The 24,088-nt window shown below is 44.6% G+C and overlaps 1 long non-coding RNA gene across 3 annotated transcripts; it reads right to left on the minus strand.

Annotated features, from left to right (window-relative positions):
- Window positions 1-93: 93 nt before the first annotated feature.
- LOC144239949 (uncharacterized) lies at window positions 94-15,607 on the minus strand. Of its 3 annotated transcripts, none has more exons than XR_013337519.1 (3): window positions 15,399-15,607; window positions 7,700-7,797; window positions 94-595 (listed from the first exon to the last, which is right to left on the minus strand). It is a non-coding gene; the product is annotated as an uncharacterized LOC144239949 (long non-coding RNA). The 3 variants fall into 3 exon arrangements; XR_013337521.1 differs by lacking the exon at window positions 15,399-15,607 and adding an exon at window positions 8,070-8,122; XR_013337520.1 differs by lacking the exon at window positions 15,399-15,607 and adding an exon at window positions 8,023-8,105.
- Between the last annotated feature and the right edge of the window lie 8,481 nt (window positions 15,608-24,088).

Consider the following 24,088-nt stretch of genomic DNA (forward strand, 5'->3'; position numbering starts at 1 on the left):
TCCTCGGTGGAAAGGTGTGATCGTAAATGATCCTCCATTGGATCTGGTTGTAAATGAAGAGTACAAAGAAGGGAAAGTGAAACTCACATTGGTTACTTCATTTTGTTGCTCATTCACAGGAGAACAAGAGCAGCGAGACTCTCTGGGTTTCTGAGAAAGTGAGGCCGAACCAGTTCTCTTAGAAGAGAGGGATCCCAAGTCTAATGGTTGATATCCCATCTCTCCCTCTTTCCAGCATTTTCTTGGAGTCTTTGCCCTGGCTCTCGCACTTGCTGACACCCTGATTAGAAGCACACAGGTGTGTGAGCCCCTATGGCAGTACAGGGAGGCTATACTAGCCCTCGCCAGCAAGTATACGGTCTCCCACATGCACAGCCTGCCCGTCTACAAGTGAGGATGTGGGCATTTTAAAGCCATTTGTATTACAGACTGTTTCTCAATACCCTGATGTCAAGTGCCAGCGAATCACCCGGCTCCCCTTTTGTTGACGGGACTTCACACGTCCACACAAGCACATGCACTTGTGTGCCAGCGACACCTCAGCAGCTGACGAGAGATCTGTCTTCTGCGTCCGAGCTAGGGAAATCACGCTGACCTGAATCCAAACAGAAACAGAGACGTCTCATCCACCTTGTTTTACCAGCTTTGTTTGTGTGTGGGTATTTGTTACAAACAGCAACGAACGCTTCCCAGTGACTTCGGGGGAAACAGGTGTGAGGGACTGGTAGGATTCCAACAGACCTAACACTCTCTTCCTCCTACAGAGCAACGCCGCCCCGCCAGAGAGCAGAGGAGGCCTCACAGTGATAGGAGCCTGCATGGGGGTAAGCCGGAGAGGGGATCTGCAGGGGGCTGCTGCAATGGCCCCAGGGGAGGTGGCGCTCACGGAAGGGGCAGTGATGGCAGAGGCAAGGCAAAGGGGGAGGCTTCAGTGCTTGTTTGGATGTGGGAGCAAAAGAGAAAGGGAGTTGGAGAAGACTGGGGTTTCTTGAACTTGAGCCATTGCAAAACTGGCAGCACCTGCTGAAAAAGCCAAGTGCAGAAGGGGCTGGTCTGGGGAGAAGGGAGTCTGGCCTTTTCCGTGTGTGTGTGGGGGTCCCACATGATGACCAGCCCTGAGCTGTAGCTACAGCTACACATGCTCCCACACCATCCACACTGGTTGTTTCTGTCACTCTTGGGTCCATGGCAGCCTAAGTCGGGTGCCTGGACAGTTTGGGGGCTGTGGGTGCTTGGACGCTGTTGCAGATGGGTTCTTCAGAGGCAGATGTGGAGACAGGGTTTAGGACTAACACCCAGGAAAGGCAGGGGAAGAAACAGGCCTGGACCCAGAAGGAAGTTTAACAGAGATGTGGACTCCACAGATCTTGGCCAATCCTACGGGGAGCTTTGGAGCAAATATCACCTGTCAGAATGTCCTGCATTGGGACATAGCTCCAGTGCCTTCTTTCCCCTGCCTGGCTCCGTCCGCAGTGTGGGCTGCTCTGGGGAAGGATCCTGACAGAAGTGGATGTCTTTGGCTGGTACCAACCTCAAAGGAGCTGACAGCTGGAGGCCGTCTGCTGGCCCCTCTCATCACAGTTGGGCCCTGGGCCCTCCTCTGACCGGGGACCCGGGTGGCACATTTCTATTTCTACCACAGAGCCCAAAGCTTGCAACTCCACTTTATAGCCTCACTTGGGTTTACCATGCATTGCAGAGGCCTGCAGCTCTCGAATCCTCAGGGAGGCACAGATGAAATGCTAGTCCATCTGCATTTTGCAGGTGACAGAACTAAGGCCCAGAGAGAGGAGGTGTCTTGCCTCAGCCGCGACAGTCAGTGAGTGGTGAACTCAGAACCAGCACTTGGTCTGGGCCTCTGGCTCCTTGGCCTGTGCTTGTCCTCAGAAAGGAGGCTCCTCTGTGTCCAGCAGCTCGTGGTGAGGAGACTGCTGCTTCCAGCCTGGGGATGGGGCTGTGGTGACCCTCAACTCTCCCATCAATGTCTGCAGGCTTGCTGGGAGCCTGAGGGGCTCAATCCCCGAAGCACTGAGTGAAGGCAACACCGGACCTGGAGAAAAGACTGACTTTTAGATTCCCAGAGGGGAAGGGCCCAGGGGGCCTTAGAAGTCAGCCCTTCAGGTTTTTATGGTAGAATTAAGCCAGCTGAGCAGGAGCAGTTCTGGATTCTTCCATAGTTGCTCCTTGTGGACCAGGCACTGTCGTGTCATTAGCCTGCACTGGGGTGTTCTAGGAAACACCCCCACAAAACAACCGGTGGAGTTTCCCACAGAGCTTGTGCTGAGGTCACACTTCATGGCATTCCGCTGTGTCTTCCAATTCTCCCCCCAGGGACCCCCAGCACCAGGAACGGATGTACCTCTCTGAAGATCCTGCTTCTTTTTTGTATGTGGTGGATGCAGTGGGTTCTGTGTGTGCTTTTCTTTGCATTTTCACTCTTTTGGTTACGGAGTCAGAGCTTGATGTGAAGAAGCATTAGTCCAAGTTTATGGGACCTCACGGTGTTTGAGGATGTATTAGCTACATTAGGTTTTATCCCCTTTCACCTCTATTTATCCCCATAGTCTCTCTTATTTTTTTTTTTAACTTTGCTCTATTTTCCGTGGTGTCTGAAAACGCCCTCAAATGCTCTCTTGAATGATGTAATATGTAAACAACAATAGTATAGCTGACTTCTTTGGAGGCTTCCAATGCATCTTCTGAGTATTTTCTTCTATGTAACAACTTCCCAGGATGGAGTTGTGATCGATCTCCAAGACAGCCTGAACTTAGCCTTCCCACCCTGCAGTGCAAATCATGGTCACGTCTCCAAACTGCTGTGAATCAGGTTCAACTGCTAGTGGTGTCCTGGGGGAGTCCGACCTGTTGAGTGGCCACCAAAACTAAAGTCTTCCAATGGTCTGCAGGGGAGTCTCTCATTGTCCCCGCTTTGCTATGTGAAGTGCCTGGCCAGGACCGGCCAGTGGGGCCGCATTGCTCCTTAAGATCTGGACGTGATGCAAGCTCATACCTGGATGCCGTCTGGGTTTTGCAAGCACACATCACAGTTCTTCGAGATATTTAAATATCTCCAGGTCAGTCAGTCAGTCAGTCAGTCAGTCCATCTATAGTTGCCTCCACTTTGGTGGTCCCACAGGCTGGGGCATTTTTTCCTCTCACGATCCTGAATGGTCCTAGGAGGCAAAGAGGCATTCTTTCCAAGCTGACACCTCAAAGCAGCTCCTCCAGGTATTAAGAATCTCAAACGGCATGTCGTAGGGGTAAACACATGAGCACCAGAGGGATTTAAAATAAGGCTTGTCTACCTTTCTGACTTGCTGTCTCCATTGAGGCCAGGACTTACTAGGCCAGATATTAATTCCAGGGTTCCTGAGCTCCTGTTCTTGGCCTTCACAATTCTGTACAAAAGGAATTACTCATTCTCGGGTATCAAGAGGGCAAATCACCACAGGCAGAATCACCCAGCCTGACTACAGGGTGTTTATTATCCTTTGTCTTTGGGTTATTTCAGATCACTGGAAAGGGGAGGGAAGGTAGTAATGAAATCGCTTGGAAATGACACGTATAAAACACAAATTAACCTTCTTAGCCTCTATTTCCTCACCTGTCAAGGAGGGGCAGGGGGAATAACATCTCCCTCGCAGAGCTGGCATAAAGGGGAAAGAGCTAGATGCCAGGAACCACCTGGCCCAGCACCTGTCACAGAGTCAAGACAGAGCTCCTTAAATGGTAACTATTTCACCTGTGTAACATGCACACAGTCATCTGAACCCTAAGACTCTGTGAGCTCTCAGTGTGGCCTTGTAGACCGGCCCAGCCGCTTGTTGGAAACGTGATTCCTCAGCCCTGCCCCAACCTGCTGAATCAGAAGCTGCCATTTAACGAGGTCCCCAGGTGACCATATGCACATTACAGTTTGAGAAGCATCGAGTTAAGAGATGTCAATTTTACTGTTGAATCCGGCGGATTTGATGGCATTTCTCTTGGTGACCAGCAGAGAGTCAGTAATGAGCCCGTCAATCAAAGGCGGGCAATATTTACCTAACGCAGCCCTCTCTCTCCCCGGCCAGTCTGACTCTGCAGGGGCTCTGGCCAGCCTGCTGCTCACTGTGCTCACCTCCCTCCTGCGGTCACCTGCACGGTGGCCAAGGCTCTGGGGAGATGAGGGCTCCTCGTATTCTGGGCAAAGCGCAGATAAGGTTTCTCACAGCCCCACCTGAGCGCCTGTGCCAAGGTAAACTTGCTCTCCAGAACGGCTCCCTGACTGGAAAATGTGTCAGTCTATTTATTTCTCACTCCCACTGGAAAAAAGGTTGGGGGGGGGGTACAGGGAGTGGTTGGCCATGATATCATTCTTTCCACGGAACTTCTCAAAGGCATTGCATTTCATGGTGACTTCCAGGCCGCTTGTGTTTCGCTGCATAGTACGGAACAGAACTGGCCGGGAGCATGAGTTTCTCTTCCTTCTCCACAGCACTCTGCCCCCTCCTCCCCACCTCTTTCTGGGGTTTTTACTCCCTGTGGGCTTTGCAGGCAGCCCTCAAAAGGAACCTGAAAGCCAAGATGTGGGTGAGAAAGTTTTTCTAGCATTTCTTGCTGAGGTGACCTGTATCTGAGGACCTGTATCTGAGGCTGGTTTGTGGGGATACAGGACAGGTGCTTGCTTGAAGGGGCAGGAGAGGTATCTACCTGGGGGCAAGCCTACTCCCTTCAGAAACATCAGAGAACTGGGAATCAAGAGCAAAACAATTTTTCCAAAAGCCATACAAAGAGTCAGTACAAAGGCTCCTGGGTGGCTCAGTCGGTTAAGAGTCTGACTTCGGCTCAGGTCATGATCTTGCGGTTTGTGAGTTCGAGCCTTGCATCGGGCTCTGTGCTGGCAGCTCAGAGCCTGGAGCCTGCAGCACATTCTGTATCTCCCTCTCTGTCTGCCCCTCCCCTGCTCTCTCTCTCTCTCTCTCAAAAATAAATAAACATTAAAAGATTAAAAAAAAAAAGTCCTAGCACCAGTTGGGGGTCACTGCATTCATCACCATTCTTGTTTACACTTCTCTGGAGAAGAGCAAAGATTGTCTCACTGGGTTTCTGGTTCCTACTAGCTGCTGGGAGATGCTGTAGGCTAGCACCCACCTGGAGGGAACCTGGACTCAGGCTGGGAGGGTGAGCCCATTACCCGTCCCCCTTATCAATGTCTCCTGTAGGTCCACATTTCTTCCAGAAGGAGTCTGGAAAGTAAGAGAGGGGCCTTGCACAGACCAGTAAACATAGTGTCCTATGGGCTGAGAACTATGATTAATCCAGTCCAATTTGAGAACTTTAAACTTTTTATTTGTAATTTTTCAACATGTAGATAAAATCAGAGACCAATACAGTGAACCCCTGGGGACAAACTTCCTGGCTATATCAGGACAGACTTGGTTATGCTGTCCTAACAAACATCCCCAGGTCTCAGTGGCTGAGAGCAAGAAAGGTTCATTTCATACTCATCCACCTGTCCTCCATGGGTTGCCTGAGGATATCTTGTCTACTCAGGGACTGGGGAAGAGAGAAGCTTTGACAACGTGCTGGTGCTGTCATGCTGGCCAAAACTTTTGTGCACTGGCTCCTGAGGTCAAAAACATAAGTCACTTCCACTCCAGCTGATTGGCCAAAGTAACCTCAGAGTGGATGGGAATTGCAACCCTACCATAGGCCTGGAAGGCAGAGAGCCAGAAATATTCGGTGGGCAGAGCTAATGATGGCCACATCAGCTTTCACAAATATTACCATATTGCCTTATTCGCTTCAGGTTTTTCTACTTCAAAGATAGCAAATATTAGAGATACAATGGAGTTCTCCTCTGACTCCTTCCCAGCCCATCCACTCCCTCATTTACCAGAGCTAAGCACTGTTTTGTTTTTTAAGTTTATTTTGAGAGAGAATGAGAGAGAGTTTGTGCAAGTAGGGGAGGGATAAAGAAAAAGAGAGAGAGAGAGAAAATCCTGAAGTGGGGCTCGATCTCAAGACCATGCAATCATGACCTGAGCTGAAATCAAGAGTAAGATTCCCAAATGATTAAGCCACCCAGGCGCCCCAAGCACTGTTTTGAATTCAGTGTTAATTATCCTCATGTGTGTTTTTATGTTTTTTACCCTTTTTATTGAATTTTTATGTTTCCATAAACATTATAAAGTATTATTATGCCCTGCCAGCTTTTAAACTATATATGTGTGTATATACAATATCATCATCTTCTGCACTGTTCATTTCTTCCTTAGCATTCCAATTGTGAGATTTTTTTTCTATGCCAACACATGCTGGACTATATTGTATTGTATAACTGTAATATGATTTGGTTTCCCATTATCTTGTTGATGGGCATTTAGGCTGTTTCCATGCTATAGCAAACATCTTAATACCTGTCGCTTTGTGTTCACATATAGGACTAGATGCTTAGGAGCAGAATTTCTGGACATGACCACCTACAACTTTACTAGTTACTGCCAAATTACTCTCCAAAGTACTTGCACCAACTTACAATGCCACTAGCAGGGAATGAGTTTCTGTGATTTAATAGCTCTGCCAACACTTGGCATAGGCCGACATACATTTTCACTGATCTGGTAGGTGTAAATGGTATTTTATCGTTGTTTTGATTTGTATTTCTTTGCTTAATAGTGAAAGCAAGAATCTTTTTGTATTTCTATTGACCTTCTGCGGTTCCTCTTCTACAAATCAATAGTTTATATTCTTTTCCCATTTCTTCCCAAGGTTATATATCTTTTTCTAATTAATTTGAGAGGTTTCTTCATATGTTACACTCATTGTAAGTACTGTCTCCCAAGCTATGGCTTGTTTTTCACTTTGTTATAGTGGCCTTCTGTTACGCAGAAGTTAATTTTAATGTAGTCAAAATTATCAAATTTTTATGTTTTCTATTTTTTGAAGAGAAATTGTTCCTTATCTTAGGGTCATAAAGAATTTTTCTAGGAGCACCTGGGTGGCTCAGTCGGTTAAGCGTCCGACTTCGGCTCAGGTCATTATCTCACGGTTTGTGGGTTTGAGCCCCACGTCGGGCTCTGTGCTGACAGCTAGCTCAGAGTCTGGAGGCTGTTTCAGATTCTGTATCTCCCTCTCTCTCTGACCCTCCCCTGCTCACGCTGTGTGTGTCTCTCTCTCAGAAATGAATAAAACATTAAAAAAATTTTTTTAACATTTATTTATTTTTGAGAGACAAAGAGAGACAGACCATGAGCAGGGCAGAGAGAGAGGGACACACAGAATTGGAAGCAGGCTCCAGCACAGAGCCCGACATGGGGCTCGAACCCACGAACTGTGAGATCTGACCCGAGCCGAAGTCGGCCACTTAACCAACTGAGCCACCCAGGTGCCCCAAAACATTTTTTTAAAAAAGAATTTTTCTATATTTTCATCTTATACTTTAAAATTTTGCTTTTTGTTTTTAGTTCTATAATCTACATAGGGTTGATTTAAGGGAGAAATCTAAGTTTGTATTTTCCATATGGACAAAAGTTCCTGGGATCCATTTATTAAACACACTACCCTTTCCACATGGATTTGTAACACCATCTCTAACTGGTATTGTTTCCAAATACGGGTGGGCCAGCGGCTAGGCTTTCTGTTCTGTTCCATTGGTTTATCCTTTTGTCCCAATTCTGTTGTCTTCATTACGAAATAGTTTGATAATAAATCTTGATACCTGGTAGGGCAAGTTGTTCCACGTTCTACTTTTTCAGAATCGCTTCTCAGTTATTCTTGGCCCTTTTGCTCTCCTAGGTCCGTTTGAGAAATCAATTTCTTCCAAATCAGATTGTATAGTTCCAAACAAAACAAAACAAAACACCCTGTTAGACTTCAAATAAAATTCTACTGATGAATTTGACAACTTTATGATTTTGAGTGTTCCTATTCATCTTCTTCTGTATGGCACCCACTTACGATTTCACAGCCCTTGATAAGACCCTCATTTCCTCCTCCGCTCCCCCCTCCAACCCTTGTGAGTTTGACTCAAACATTGCTTACTTTCTGTTTCTTACTGTAGCTTCAGTATCTTTATTTCTAGTACTCACTTCTTTCAAAGGTTTCCTAATTCTTTCTTCAGTGTGTAACAGGTAAACCCCAGACACATTATAATGATAAGGGAGTAAAGGAAAGGGTTCTCATAGTCTCCTGGGAGGAGATATGACAGCATAATTACATATGAGGGGGTGCACAATAATCTTTTCTGAGCTTTATGAGGTAGCATGGGTAGTAGTTAAGAGGCCAGATTGCTAAGTTTGAATCCCAGCTCTATCATTTACTGACTCTCATCTTGGGCAAATTACTTAGTATCTCTGTGCCTTACTTCTCCTTTCTGTAATGTAGGAGTAAAAATATTAATTATCTCATAATATTATTATGAGAAATAAACAAGCTAGCATATTTAAAGTACTTGGGAGAGTGCCTGGTATATTGTGTGTGATCAATTATCATTACTAAGATAGGCTTTCCAAAGCACATTGGAATATGGCTAGTTTGAATTTTCAAACCAGACAATGTAAGAGTAACTCACTAAGCATAACATTGAGCAAAGAAATTGTTGGTTAGCACTGTATCTTCTTAGTAAGCAGAAGGGTACCATCCACATAATTGAAGGTTTAATCATTAGTGATCCTCACTGGTGCTAGTTTAGTGTTAACTATGTTGTAAATTTCACAGAATCAATGAGTTCAGACTTGGATGGTACCCAAGATAATCCAATCTGATTTCCCACCCATGCTTAAAGCCTCTTAAAATAAAGCTATACAAAAGGAAGACTGTAATGAAAGACGATCAGAAAGGCACAAATATTGAAAGGACATCAAACTTATTTAAAAAATAAAAAGACGGTAGGAAATCGCATGACTCGATAAAATTTCAAAGGTTGGTGGGAGAGGCCCTTAAGAGAAGCCAAAATGAGAAGGTGTTTCTAAGAGCTGATAGCCTAGATCTAGGATAGAAGATCTTACCCAGAAAATGTCTGTACATTTGGAAACCAAGGGAGTATTTGCCAAGATTCTACATTACTACATATGTGAGCTATTTGAGGTGTCTGAAATATATCCCTTGTTCTCTTGACCACCAATCTACTAGGGGACCTGACATTTCCACCATTGGCACTCTCTTTGGGTTAGGACTTTGGATGTCTATATAAATAACTCATGAGGAGTAAACATAGATCATCTAGGAGACCCTCAGATTGAATTCCTCAGTGCAGGCCTAGATGAGAGCAGGGTCACAAGAATGTAGATCTAGTGAAGGAAGTTCTGCTGGGAAGAGGGGAATGGAAATGCTAGTATAGGGCCCCCTTACAAGCAGCAGAGCCAGACTGGGGACTCAATGAGACCAGAGGATGGAAGGATGAGGGGTGGGGAATGGGGTGGAGACATACAGCAGAACATTTGGGCTGAGTATGTAGGAGGGGAGAGTGAAGGGCAGGGATAATCATCAGCCTGGAGTTGCTGCTCCAGCTGGATGGAAGCTGGCTCTGACTCCCAGAAGTTTCTTCTCAATGATCTGGAAAGCCACAGACCTGTGAGGAGTCTTGACCCTCTCTAAGGAAGCAAGGTCTCCACATTACCATGAAGAATCCACCTTCAGAACTCAGACCTGAGGGCTAGAAGCTCTTATGTGCATTGTGATATGTCCCTGATGATAGCAGCACCTTGTTATGTGCAGCTCTTCACACTTAGAAAGCACTTAAATGTCTCTTTTGCTGCTCTTGATACCCTTACAAACTGGACAAGGCAGTGCCATTATCCTCATATTATAGAAAAGGAAACTGAGAGTCAAAAAGCAGAACAGCTTGCCATAGGTTCCCACAGCTGGACAGGAAAAAGTCAGATCAGCTTCACCTCAGGATCCCCACTACTGTCAGAGTAGAGCTTGAGGCCAGAATTGGTTGAGATATGGCAGTCATTATATCTGAGTGTGACCGGGTTAGGCTGGCTGGCCCAGGTGCTCATTCCTACAGGGAGGGGTCTGCTAAAGGGGCTGCCACCCTGATAGGTGCATGAAGCTTGGTTGCTGCCCTGACACCATAGTACCTCCTGCTCCAGCCCTATGGTCTCTTATACTCCTCCATTCTCTTAACTTCGTTCATTCATTCATTCATTCATTCAACACACAGTGGGCACTGATACACTAGGAATACAAATGGAAAATCAGGCCCTATCACTGCCTTTCACAGTGTGGTGGTGCAAGGCAGTACCTAAACAGACAAGGGCAACAAAATGTGGACTGTCTTTTCAGAGAGGGAGGATAATGTAGTGATTAGGATCATGGACTTTGGAGCCAGCATGGGAAAATATGCTATGGAGAGAGGATATATTTAAAGATACCATGACCAAGAATTTCTTAGACATAGTGAAAATAGATAACTTCAGATTGAAAGGACACAGTGTTAAACAAGATAGATAGAAAAGGAACTCACAGCTAGATATATTGTAGTGAAATTTAAGAACATTAATGATGGAGAGAAAATTTTCAAAACATCTAGAAAGAGAAAATAGATCAACTAAAAAGGAAAAAGAATGACATGAACCCTCAATAACAGAACTGGACACAAGACAATGAAGTAATATTTTAAAGTGTTGATAGAAAAAGAATTCAAACTAGAATTTTATATCCAGCTAAAATACCATTTAAACATAAGTAAAAAAAAATAATGTCAGGTATATAAAGCTTCAGGTAGCTTATCCCCAAACCTCTTTTTGAAACATTCTTGGAGCTAATTTTTTAGTGCAGAAAGGAAGCTAGAAAAAACATTCCAGAATAATCCTGAAGAAGAAGGAGGAGGAGAAAGAAGAAGAGGAGAAGGAAGAGGAGGAGGAGGAAGAAAAGAAGAAGGAAGAGGAGGAGGAGGAGGAGGAGAAGAAGAAGGAAGAGGAGGAAGGAAGGAAGGAAGGAAGGAAGGAAGGAAGGAAGGAAGGAAGGAAGGAAAGGAGAGAGGGAGGAAATAAAACATATACCTAAGGTCAAAACTCAGAGAAATAGAATGTAGCAACAATAAGACATTAAACAAGCTGGTGTTGTGACAAGATTATAAAATATAGAAATACATGACAAAACCAATGGGGGAAAGAAAGAGAAGATATAAACCTGTAATAAATACTGAAAGAAACTACAAACACAGAAAAAAGTTTTAGACTAACAATATTAGGAAGACTTCTAATTAGGAGACAATAAAACTGATATAATTTTGGCAAAATGTGAAATTCCAAAATTGGAGTAAGAATAAATAGCACACTGAGTTATAAGTACTCAATTAAGAATTACAATACAATCAAAGACCTCCCTCTTCCTGAAAAGCCCTAGGCTTAGATAATTTTACAGGAAAGTTCCACCTGTAAGGGGGAGAATATCACATAAGAAATATACATTGTCCCAGAAACTAGGAATTGGTTTCTCCTTTGTTGTAAGACTGGTGTAAGCTTTATTACAAAGTCAGATAAGGATTGTAAAAACAAACAAAAAACTATCGGGCTATTCCATATTTGAATATAGATATGTAAGTTATAAATAAAATATTAGCTAACTGTATCTCACAATGTATTTATAGAGTTATGACCAAGCAAGGTTTATTCTAGACTATAAGAAACTTTAATGTGAAGAAGAAAAACTATTAAGGTAATTCTTACCATTAAAGAAAAATTTCATGCATTTCATGCATTTAAAGCATTTGATAAACACCTTGGAATTTTAAAATGTGTATTTTCTCAACTTGATGAAGGCTATTTATTGACTAACTACAGCAAATATAGTACATGGAGAAAGTTTAGATGTGTCTCTTCTAGCTCAGTTACCTGCTATCCCTTCTGTGGATGAGCAAAGTACTAGAGGCTTGGCCAAATGATACAATCAGAACAACACATAAGAGCTATAGGAAGGAGAGAGAAATATGACCGACCACACTGAAAATTGACTATAGGGGTGCCTGGGTGGTTCAGTTAGTTAAGTGTCCCAACTCTTGATTTCGCTTCAGGTAGTGATCTCACTACCTGAGTTCGTGAGTTTGAGCCCCAGGTTGGGCTTGGTGCTGATGGCATGGAGCCTGCTTGAGATTCTCTTTCCCTCTCACTCTGCCCCTCTCCTGCTCATAAATGCTCTGTTTCTCTTTCGCTGTCAAAAATAAATAAATAAACTTAAAAAAAAAAAAACTACCATAGGACCCTGAAATCCCACTTCTGGGTATATACCTAAAATAAATGAAAACAGGATCTCAAAAAGAAATCTACACTCCCATGTTCACCGCAGTGTTATTCACCATAGCCAAAATTGGAAACAACCTAAACGTCCATCAACAGATAAAGAAGATGTGGTATATATATGTAGACACACCTCCCCCCTCCCACATGGGAATATTATTCAACCATGAGAAAGGATATCCTGCCATTTGTGACAACATGGATAGACCTTGAGCACATTATGCTAAGTAAAACAAGTCAGAGAGAGGACAAATACTGTATGATATCACTTATATGTGAAATCTAAAAAAGCTGAACTCATGAAAATAGACTAGAATGGTTACTGGAGTCTGGAGGGTGGGGAAAAATGGGTAAATGTTGGTCAAAGAGTATAAACTTTCAGTTACAAGATGAGTAACTTCTAGGGGGTATAATGTACAGCATGGTGATTATAGTTAATAATACTGTATTATACTTAAAAGTTGCTAAGAGAGGAAAACTTAAACGTTTTTGCCACAAAAAAGAGATGGTAATTATGTGATGTGATGGAACTGTTAGCTAACCCTACGGTGGTAATCATTTTAAAATATATAAGTATATAAATCAACACCCCTGTACACCTTAAACTTACACAATGTTATTATGTCAATTATATCTCAATACATCTGGGGGGAAAAACTTGAGTGTGCATAAAAATCACCTGGAGATATTATGAAAACACATATCTAATTCAGTAGAACTAGATGTGCCTGATATTCTGCACTTCTAACATGCTTCCAGGGGGTGGCAATCCTGTTGTCTGGGGACCACACTGTGGGTAACAATACAGTAGATCTACACTGTCCACTAGGCGACCTCTAGCCACATGAGGCTATTTATATTTTCATTAAAATTAATTAAAACTAAAATTTAGCTCCTCAGCCACGTAAGTCACATTGCAACTGCTTGATAGCCACGTGTTACTAGTGGCTACCATATTGAACAGCACAAAAATACAGAACATTTCCATTATCATGGAATGTTCCATTGGACACCACTGCTCTTTCATTCAACTATTAGAATATGTAAAACTTGTACAGAAGATCAAGATCAAGGCAAGAGTATCAATGATTTACTGCCAGCCTTCCAAGGAGTTAACTTGGACCTTTAGGCGATGGTTGAGGACTGACCTAAAGTGACTGATTCTGAACATCACTGTCACTGCCTTGGATGCAAGAGTCAAAAGCATGTATATACAGTAAATAATACAAAATGAGCTGGGAAATACCTCCAAGCTGAGAATTCAAGTCCAGAGAATATAAGACAAATCATAAGGCAATAAGAATAAAACAAATGAAATAGGTACAAGTAGCAAGTTACATATTTTGGGATGGCAGGAGTGCGGAATGAGGAAAGCTTATCAATATAAGATGATAAATCACCAGGAATATAGCAGAGGAAGGACCAGAGGTTAGGGCCCATGAGTTCAAAACAGCAATACCAAAAGAGAAACACTTGTTAAAAGTATCACAAACACAGTGGTGGTCAGAAATGTATCTGGCTCAAGCCTCCAAATGAATGAATGAATGAATGAATGAATGAATGAATGAATGAATGAATGAACGAACAAATGAACTAGCCATTCAACCAATCAAATTGGAGGAAGTGCCAGTTTGGGGGCCAAGAAGCAGTTTGGAGGATTGGAATACAATGAAGATGAAATACAATGAAATTAAGCCAAACAAAAGAGGGTCTTTGCACAGCTTGATAATGGTGATAAGTTGAGAATAATGGGCTTAGATTTCTATAGCAGAAAATTTTAAAAACAGTGAAAGATCAGATGGAGAGGGATGGAAGATCTCTGTTGGCGTAACATTAGTGCAAGGTAGCGTCTTTAGGCCCATAAGACCAGGTCCTGAGTTTGTTTTTTAACCATTTTATGACTTTGGGCAAATCAGTTAAGCGTGAGAAATATCTTCATCTTAAAAAATGGGGTGAGGGGCGTGCCTGTGTGGCTCAGTCGATTAAGCGACCGACCTTGGCTCAGGTCTCACAGTTCGTGAGTTTGAGCCCCGCATCTGGCTCTGTGCTGACAGCTCAGAGCCTGGAGCCTGCTCCGGATTCTGTGTCTCCCTCTCTCTCTGCCCCTCCTCTGCTCACGCTCTTTCTCTCTCAAAGATAAAATAAACATTTCTTAAAAATGGGGTTAAAGGTTGTTGGGTTGTTGGCCTGATGAATAAAATCATGAATGTGATCTGAGGTTGTACCCTCAGATCAGAAGTGAGCAGAAGTGTAAAGAGTTGTGAGCAGTCAGAGGGCTTCAGGGTATGTGGTCTCTCTCTGCTATTTCAGTTCTGAGCTATCCGGCCTGGAGGGGACTCTGCTCATGGTCCCTGGGGTGGAAGGAGCTGGGTCAATTCTTCCAGGCTGCTGCTTGGGGGAGACTCAGGGTTTTTCTCTGGGGACATAGGACCCCAGGGGACTGACAACCCATTTATAGCACACCACACTGGGATGGAGTATCCTGAGGTCAGGGCAACCCCTGCCAGAGAACGGGGACGGGGGCATCCCCTTCTCCCTCTGTCTATAACCTCAAGGTCAGCCAGCGCCCCTCCCCCAGCCCTCCATCACCAGTGTCCACATGGCCACCTTGTCAGCAGGTCACGTGCCAGCAAGAGCTGATGTCAGGGTAGCAGTCTGTGAACTCAAGTGAACTAACCCGTGTGCAAACTGCAAGTGCACTTTATAGTTTGCAAAGTGCTGTTGCCCTGATTATTCCCCTTGTCCTTTGAGGCAGTTGTTATGATCTCCTTGTCATGGATGCGGAAGCAGGCACAGAGAGGAAAGATGACTTAAGCTAGAAAATGGCAGGCTGATGACCCTAGGTTTGGATTGTTTGTCTTCAAATCCTGTGTACATTCTAGAGTCTTGTGCCACTGCACGTCTCCTGGGGGCATCCTCCTCTCAGGTAGGAGGGCTCTTCTTCCCACGCCTCTAGCTCTCCAATGCATGCTGTCTGAGACGGGCCTTTCCCGAAGCCCACACTGGTGCATTCCTGCTCTTTCTTTGGGCGCCCTCTCAGCGAAAAGATCTGACTGTATGGACTCCCAGGCCCACCTGGGTTTTAAAGGATGTAAGCATGGAGGATGGCAGGCTTCTGCCGCCTCCTGGTAACTTGTGAGCATTGCTAACCCATTGCCAAATTCCACCAAATACCTTTTCTTCTTCTTTGAGATCATTTTCTTTCTTGAAGATACATACTCTGGGGAATGTTTCAGTTTTTGCTGTGTCTGAACAGAATGCAAGTCAGGATATCATACTATGAGCCTCAGATGAAAAGTCAGGAAACCTGGACTGAAACTGCCTGTCTTTTGTGGGATACAGAGCAAATCTTTGAGCCTTAGTTTCATTATTTGTAAAGTGGGAATCCTGTCTACATCTTGGAGGGATTGAGAGGGTTGAGCCATGGGACGTATCCGTGTCATAGAGCAGGGCTCAAGGGAAGTCCTGGTTATTATTTGCTCATATTCATTGCTTTGCAGGATTGTCACTGGCCCTGAACTTGCAGACCTCTTGAACTCCATTCAAGTATTTCAAAGAACTGAGCATTGGAAGGCAGTGAAAGGCAGGCCAAAAGGTGGCTTTCAAAAGTTCCTTGTAAGACTCGCTAAGAGTAGTTAACATCCCAGGCATTGCTCAAATACTCCCAAAACCTCACCTCATATCCACCAGGGAAAGGTTTCCAGAGCAAAAGTCACCAACTGAAGAAGCAGTCTATTCCTTCTGTGGCCAGCTCTGCCTGAGAACAGGTGCTCTCTCCTTTGTGGGTAAGAACTCCACTTGCTGAGGCCCAGAAGTGAGGTCAAAGGGTGGGCTTGGAACTATCCATTTGCTTTACTCTTTGATCGCTTAATTTAAGTTGGGAGCTACCTGGTTTTGCCTTTATTAAAATATCTCACTCATGAACTTCCTCTCTGTGGAGTGGCTTTTGGAGTAATAGACTCCTGTCTTACAAAGCAAGAGTTCTTGTGTGACTCTCTTGGCCATTCATAGCTCAGTATAGAGTCCTTACCTTGACGTCTGCAGCACAGGAGGCAGGACTGCCTTCTCTGAGAGGTAACCTGGGGACAGGCAAACCTGGATAGGGTGAGGGAGGTACATTAGTGGGGGGACCAGTTGAGGCCATCTGGGAAGAAGGGCTCCCAAAGCTGGAGGTTGGAGAAGTGTTCAGAAAAGGATTAAGAGGGCAGTGGAGAAGGTGGTTACAGTTAGTTGACAGTTTGGCAGAGGAGCTGCTGAAAATCATCTCCTACTCAGCCTTGCCCACTTGTGGGAATGGTTAAGAAATCATCGAGTCCGGGGTGCTGGATGGCTTGGTCAGTTAAGTGTGCAACTCTGGGTTTGAGCTCAGGTCATGATCACGGTTCATGAGCTAGAGCCCCATGTCAGGCTCTGCACTGACAGTTTGGAGCCTGCTTGGGATTCTATAGGTCTCCCTCTCTTTGCCTCTCTTTCTCTCAAAATAAACAAACTTTAAAGAAATCACCCAGTCAGGAATGCTACATAGATCCTTGTGTTCTTATTGAACCTTAGTTATGTACCTTCTGGGAGGAAAGGGGACGGAAAGGAATGACCATGGAGGACCAGGTTCCACAATCCCTGCCACTCCTTTTATTTATATGTTACAGCCACATTTTCCTATTTCCCTGCTTGTGGGGCCCCTAGGTAAAACTAAATCTGCATGTTTTATCTCCCGCTAGATGGTGGATGCCTTCAGGGTAAGACTGGGACTGATTTATTCATGTCTCTGGAGCCTCACAGAGTGCCTGGAATACAGCAGGTGCACAAAAATGCCTGTTGAGTTTAAATGGCCAGTAAGTCACCTGAGTAGTTTAAACTTGGAAACTTGAATCATTTAATCTATTAGTTCTCAAACTTGGATGTGCATTAGAATTATCCTGCGAACTTTAAAAAAATGTATTAGTGCCCTAGTCCCTAATTCCAACCAATTAAATCAGAATCTTGATGGTGAGATTTTCATAGTTTAAATGCCCAGAAAGAGCTCAGTACCTGAAGGCATGATACAGTAAATCCTTTTATAAAACTGAGAATCACTTTCTAATGCACAATAATTACCCATTGCATTATATTTGAGTTATCTTCTAATGGAAGATCTTAAAGTTGAGTCTGTATGTACAAAATATATAGAACTTGACATTTTTAAAAAAAGGAACTAGGAAACAATTAAGGGGAAAAGGTAATTTTCACTGGATATTCAGAGACTTGCCCATTCACAGTATGGCAAAAGATTCAGCATAACGTCATAATGCTTGAACTGAATTTCATTAAAAAATTTTTTTGTATTTGATGGGGGGAGAGAGGGAGAGAGCAAGTGCACCTGTGTGTGCATGTGTGAAAGAATCGTAAGCAGGCTCTACACTCACTGTGGACCCCAATTCAGGGCTCAGTCCCACAACCCTAGGATCATGACCTGAGCCAATGTCAAGAGTCAGACACTCAACTGACTGAGCCACCCAGGTGCCCCTGGATTTCATTTTTTAAAAAAAAAAGACAAGTAAGTCAAAGGGATGGAATAGAGTGAGAGAAAGAAGACCCCACCCTTCAATAAGAGTCTTTGTGTGACCTATTGGGGCAGACGCTGGCCACAGACACCTTCTTTTGAAATCTGTGTATATTTGAATGTCCTTATGTTTAAATGGGGTAGAAGGGATACAAACCTAAGTGTGAGTTTTAGTTATATTAAGGTGTCTGTTAAGAGGAACTTGTATGGCCAGCACCTTGCCTGCACAGACCCAACTGCAGGAAGATGGCAGAGAGGATCTCCTGATCTCAGCACTTCAGGACTTGAGTAGGGTAGGGACAGGCGGTACCTTGATACCTGTTTCTCTAGGCATGGTTCTGAACCAGCAGCATGGACTTCATCTGCTTGTTCCCTAGAACTACTGATCTGAATCTGAATCCTAACAAGATTCCCGGGTGATTGATTTACAAACACATGAAAGGTTAAGAAACACTGCCTTGAAGTGTGTCGCACTCAGCTCCTTCTGAAGCTTGCCCTTGGCCTCACATGGAGAGGCTTGATCTTTTCTTATTCACCCCAGTAGCTAGTATGTAACTCTTCCAATATTTGAACAACCTTTCTGAGCCCTCCTGATTTTTTTCTCTTTATAGGGAAAGCAAAAAAGAAATGAAATAGCTGTCATCACTGATCTGAGGCCCAGAGGGAGAGAGGAGGAGATCAAACGTCAACATCTGTGATTCTGCAAATAGAAAATGAAATGTTTCCCAGGCGGGCTGGGAAGTAGCTCTCGGGTGCCTGGCTGGTGCTCTGTGGTCCCATCTGAGGTGTCTAGGCTCCATCCAGAGCCTTTAAAGGGAACCCCGGGGCTGCCCATTGTTGGGCAGTGGGAATGTTTAGCCAAACTCCTAGGGAAGCTTGAGGCAGATCTGCCAAGGCCCAGGCACCAGCAGGTGGGTCACCAGCAGCTCTTCTGCTCACTGGAGAACTTCAAGAAGGAGTAGGGTGAAATACTCCCTGATATAGGATACTCTGTACAAGTAATAGTCCACTTACCTCCTCTCCTCATCCCCAGCTCTGAGCCAGTGCTTGTCCTTCCTCTGTCTGGGTACCAGGTCTATCTAAAAAGTGAAGCAGAGTCTCAGGCCTTCTTTCTGTTTTTCTGGAGTTCTTGTCAAGTTGTTTCTCTGAAAGAAAAGCCATAGTGTTATGGAATAACAGAGCAGCCAGCATTCTGGGCTGGGGACAAACACAGTGGCAGAGGAGTTAGGGAATTAGTTCCAGAGACTTGGTCTCTCAGAAGTCCCTGTGATCCATACCTTGATGGGCATCCCCATCAGGGCTCCCCCACACTCTCCCAGTGTGTCCCCTCCTTTTCATCTTTGACAGTCAGGCTGATCTGTTCTATCAGACAAAGTGCCATGTACTTGTTCTCCTTTCCCAGCACACGTGGCCTGCATTTCTGCAAGGCCCACCTTCACAGAGCCAGGGACCTCCAAACAGGCTCACCTTGGCTCAGATGCAGTTTCCTTTTCCATGCTCTGGATTCTGGCCAAGAGCAAGCCTCAGAGGCACTGGCCTCAGGGACATCAATTCCTCCCAGAGATCTCCTGTGGGGAAGGTATTGGGAGGCCAGCTCTAGAACAGTCACTGTGCTGGGCCACGAGGTGTTCTCTCCACCCCGGATCTCCTCTCCAAGAAGGTAGACTGGGAGCAATTCAGCACTGAGGGGCTGGGCTGGGCGCTCATTGCTGCCTGGGTTTGTGCCTTAATTATTTAAGAAGCAGAGCTGGGTATTACTGAGCAACTATTCATTTCTGACGCAGTACCAGCCAAACAAGCAAACTGTGTGCATTCCTGGCTTGAGGGCTGAGAGTGGGGGGAAAATTTGCTTGTTTGCTTTCGATATTTTTTTCTAGATGTTTTTTTGGGGGATAAAACTTTAAATGTTGGTGCTCCTCAACCAGTAATTCCACCTTCCTGAGGACATATTCAAGGATATGAACAAAGGGTTCCATAGATGCTCATGACATTACCACTTAAGATAGCATAATGTTCAACAAAGTAGCATAAATGTTCCATGAAAATGTCATAAATGTTCAACACCAAGGAAATAGCTAACTCAATTATTACATAGCTTTATGGTAGACAATGATACCCATTAAAAGTAATATTTTCCAAGAATTTTAATGACTGAGAATATACAAGAATCATGTTTATAGAGAAAAGTGGGATTCAGAAATGTATAAAAATGAATTATAATTGTGAAACTATATGTAATATAGATGTGTATATATAATATGTAATAGAAAAAAAGACCAAACCCTAAATATTAATAGTAGTATCTGTGGATTATTTAAGTATGGTCTTATTTGGTTACTTGTTTCCTTATTTAGTCTTTTCACGCTTCTTGTCAGGATTCAAAAATGTATTCTAGAGGTGGGAAATTTGTATAAAGGGCCCACCTTATTCCCTGTGCAATCAGTTCCCACTGTATGGACTGTCTGGGACCTGGCTCACCTTCTCTGTGTGGGGTGGCAGCTGAGTCCACTGCCTTCTTCCTTCCACGAAACAGTCTTTTTTTTTTTTAAATTTTTTTAACATTTATTTATTTTTGAAACAGGGAGAGACAGAGCACGAGCTGGGGAGGGGCAGAGAGAGAGGGAGACAGAATCTGAAGCAGGCTCCAGGCTCTGAGCTGGTAGCAGAGAGCCTGACGCGGGGCTCGAACCCACAAACTGTGAGATCATGACCTGAGCCGAAGTCGGATGCTTAACTGACTGAGCGAGCCACCCAGGCACCCCCATGAAACAGTCTTCTGCTTCACCAAATCTGAGCCAGCTGTGTGTGCAGCTCTGCAGGCCACCAGCCAATCCTGCATGTCACCTGCCTCACAGAAAGGAAGCAACAAATCCAAGCTCCGGTTTCTCTCCCGGGTCCCCACTTGTCTTTGTGCGTTCTGGTTTGTCCCTTTCTTCCCCATGTCCATCCTCCCTTCCCAATGTCCGTCCTAGGGGCTTCGGGCCCAACACTAGATAAAATAAGAGCCACATATGTAGACTGCTCAACCAGCACCCACAATTGTATGAGGTCTAATCCCCCCAAAATTTCTTTATTTTATATCACTCATAGAGGTGCTGCCTCTCTGATCAAACCCAATGGATACAGGGAGGAGACTAGACATACAGACAAACACCGGAGAGCCAGGCTCTGATCGCAAGACACACTACAAAGGCCAAACTTCTTCTATAACAGCATGTTCCTCCTCTTTCAATCTTTGATACTCAGGGTAATTTGTACTCTGGGACAATTGGCCCAATTTCTGCAGCAAGTCAATAGCATGGAATAAAAATAGCAGTGAAGAATGGGGGAGAGCAGACTGCTGTATTCTAAGAGAATTGAGAGACAGAATATCCAATGTAAGGTGTAGCTAGATCCTGATGAGAACAAACCATCTTTAAAGAGACATTTTTTAGATAAATGTAAATATGATTAGATGCTAGATGGTGGATATCAAGGAATTATAGCGTATTTTGGCAGGTGTGACAGTGACCTTGGAGTTCTGTAGGAAAATTTCTTCCTTTTGTGATATGTTCTGAAATGACACAGTCCTGGTGATTTGTATTAAAATATTTTGGCCAAAAAAAAAAAAAAGGAAAAAGGGATAAATAAAGCAAGTGTGGAAGATTTCGGATGGTTGTTGAATTCGGGTGATGGATAATGAAGGTTCTTTCTACCATTTGCTCTGTTGTTTGGATATGTCTAAATCAACCCTGTTCCCTCTGGCACACGGTGTGGTTTGGGCATAAGTCTTCAAATCTCTCCAGTTGATTCCCTGCCTGGGAATAAAGTGGGGAGCTGAGCTCAACTCTTGATATTCAGGATGGATGTCCCCCAGTGGTTGCCCCACACGCCCTCTTCCCAAATGTTTCCCAAAGCTCATGGGTCAGAGCAGTACAGTTATGGTGTGTCCCTTTCCCTGTGGCCTCTATTGCCTGTGTGGCCCCACAAAGGGAAAATAGAATGTGCTGCTCCCAGCAGACCTGGAGGGGACTAGTGTCCAGGACTTTCTGTGGTCCACAGAGAGCCGCAGCCTCCATTTCCTCCATCCCAGGAGCAGCCACTCCAAGTCTTAACATACGAATTCAACTTTGTTTGGGTTTATATGGGTAAAGACCCAGGTTTCTGCAGACCAAGAGCCTATGCATTCTACGCCCACTGTGGTTAGGGCCAGTGCAATGAGGTGGGCTCACTGTACCAGGACTGTGAGGGGCTCTTTCCATAGAATCTCAGGACAATAAATGGAAGGTTCCATTCCACCTCAGCCATGCCCTGCCTTACCAATTAACAAATATTTATTGAATGCAAGGGCTGGAAGCAAACTTTGAAAAACTGGTAACTTTACATCTTAAATGTGTAAAAAGCTAAGGCCCAGAGAAGTGTGCTGACCTGCCCCAAGTCACTCTGTTGGGAATTTGTCATTTTGGCCAGCTGTAATCTGAATACTTTCCTTGGGGGGGGGGTNGGAAGCTGAGGGAGGTCAAGTGCTCTGTACTTCAGCCCTGGAAGGTGGGGAAAGGGCTCATGAACCCTGGGAGGTCAATCCTCCCGGGTCAATGCTGTGCCTAAATTTTAGAGGTAAGATGAAGGTTTGAGACAAGGTAGGAGGGGATGTCAGCAGCACATGTCCCCGGCAGTGGTGCACGCAAAGCTAGTGGCAAGTGTCCAGTAGGGGCAGCATCCTAAGCAGGCCGTTTCTGGGGCAAGGTTTCACCTTTGCCTCGCCCACCAGGGCCAGGTTCTCCAGGCTTCCCTTTAATTCCCTGAGCTGCCTTCTTACTTGCTGTATTAGTTTCTTTTTCTATTTTTTTTTTTTTTTTNAGGGGATGTCAGCAGCACATGTCCCCGGCAGTGGTGCACGCAAAGCTAGTGGCAAGTGTCCAGTAGGGGCAGCATCCTAAGCAGGCCGTTTCTGGGGCAAGGTTTCACCTGTGCCTCGCCCACCAGGGCCAGGTTCTCCAGGCTTCCCTTTAGTTCCCTGAGCTGCCTTCTTACTTGCTGTATTAGTTTCTTTTTCTTTTTTTTTTTTTTTTTGAAAGAGAGAGAGCGCACAGGGGAGGGGCAGTGAGAGAGGAAGACAGAGGATCCGAAGTAGGTTCTGTGCTGTCAGCACAGAGCCTGATGCAGAGCTTGAGCCCACAAACTGTGAGATCGTGACCCGAGCTGAAGTCAGAAGCTCAACCAACTGAGCCACCCAGGAACCCCTTACTTGTGTTCATTTCCTATTGCTGTTGTAACAAGTCAGCACAAATGTAGTGACTTAAAACAACACAAACTTACCTTACAACCCTGGAGGTCAGAAGTCTGAAGCAGGTCTAACAGGAATAAAGTCAGGATGTCAGCAGGACTGGTTCCTCCTGGAGGCTCTGGGGAGAATCCATTCCCTTGTATTTTCCAGCTCTGAGGCATGGCCTTTTCCTGCATTCCTTGACCCATGGTCCCTTCATCTGTCTTTCAAAGCCAGCAGCAGAACACCTTCAGATCTGTTTCTGACCTCTCCTCCCAATGTCACATCTCTTTCTCTGACTCGGACCTTCCTGCATTCTCCTATTAGGACCCATCCGGATAATCCAGGATAATCTCCCCATCTCAGGATCTTTCATTTACACACATCTGCAAAGGCTATTTTGCCATGTGAATTGACATATTCACAGGGTCCAGGAATTAGGACCTGGACATCTTCCAAGTACCATTAGTCGGCTGACCTTGCCCCTCCAATAAATTCTTATCCTGTTTCAGAAAACCAAGAACTCTTTCAATTACAGTGGACCCTTGAACAACATGGGGTTAGGGGTGCTGACTTCCCGCACAGTTGAAAATCCACAGATAACTTCAGGTTCCTTAAAAACTTAACTAATAGCCTCCTGTTGGCCAGAAGCTTTATTGATAACATAGTCGATTTACACATGTTTTGTATAGGATATACTGTATTCTTACAGGAAAGTAAGCTGAGAAAAGGAAATGTTATTAAGAAGTTCACAAGGAAGAGAAAATACATTTTACAGTCCAGTACTGCATTTATTGAGAACAATCCATGTATAAGTGGATGGTTGCCATTCAAACTGTGTTGTTCAAGGGCCAACTGCATTTGCAACTGAAATCCCTGACTAGCACTGTCACAACACTTGGGATCTTTAGAGCTAGGGCTGGAATCTGCTTTCTTTGAAGAAAACTGTCCCTACAGAGAGTCAGCTCCGCACTGAAGAGTCTTTCCTGGTATCTTGCAGACCTGCTTGACTCCCATTACCCACAGTCTCTCCAGCCAGGAAGGAGGCTCTGCTTGCTTAGTGCTACATGGGGTCCCTAA

Source organism: Crocuta crocuta, unplaced genomic scaffold (genome assembly GCF_008692635.1).
Source record: "Crocuta crocuta isolate KB4526 unplaced genomic scaffold, BGI_CrCroc_1.0 scaffold246, whole genome shotgun sequence".
Lineage (NCBI taxonomy): Eukaryota > Metazoa > Chordata > Mammalia > Carnivora > Hyaenidae > Crocuta > Crocuta crocuta.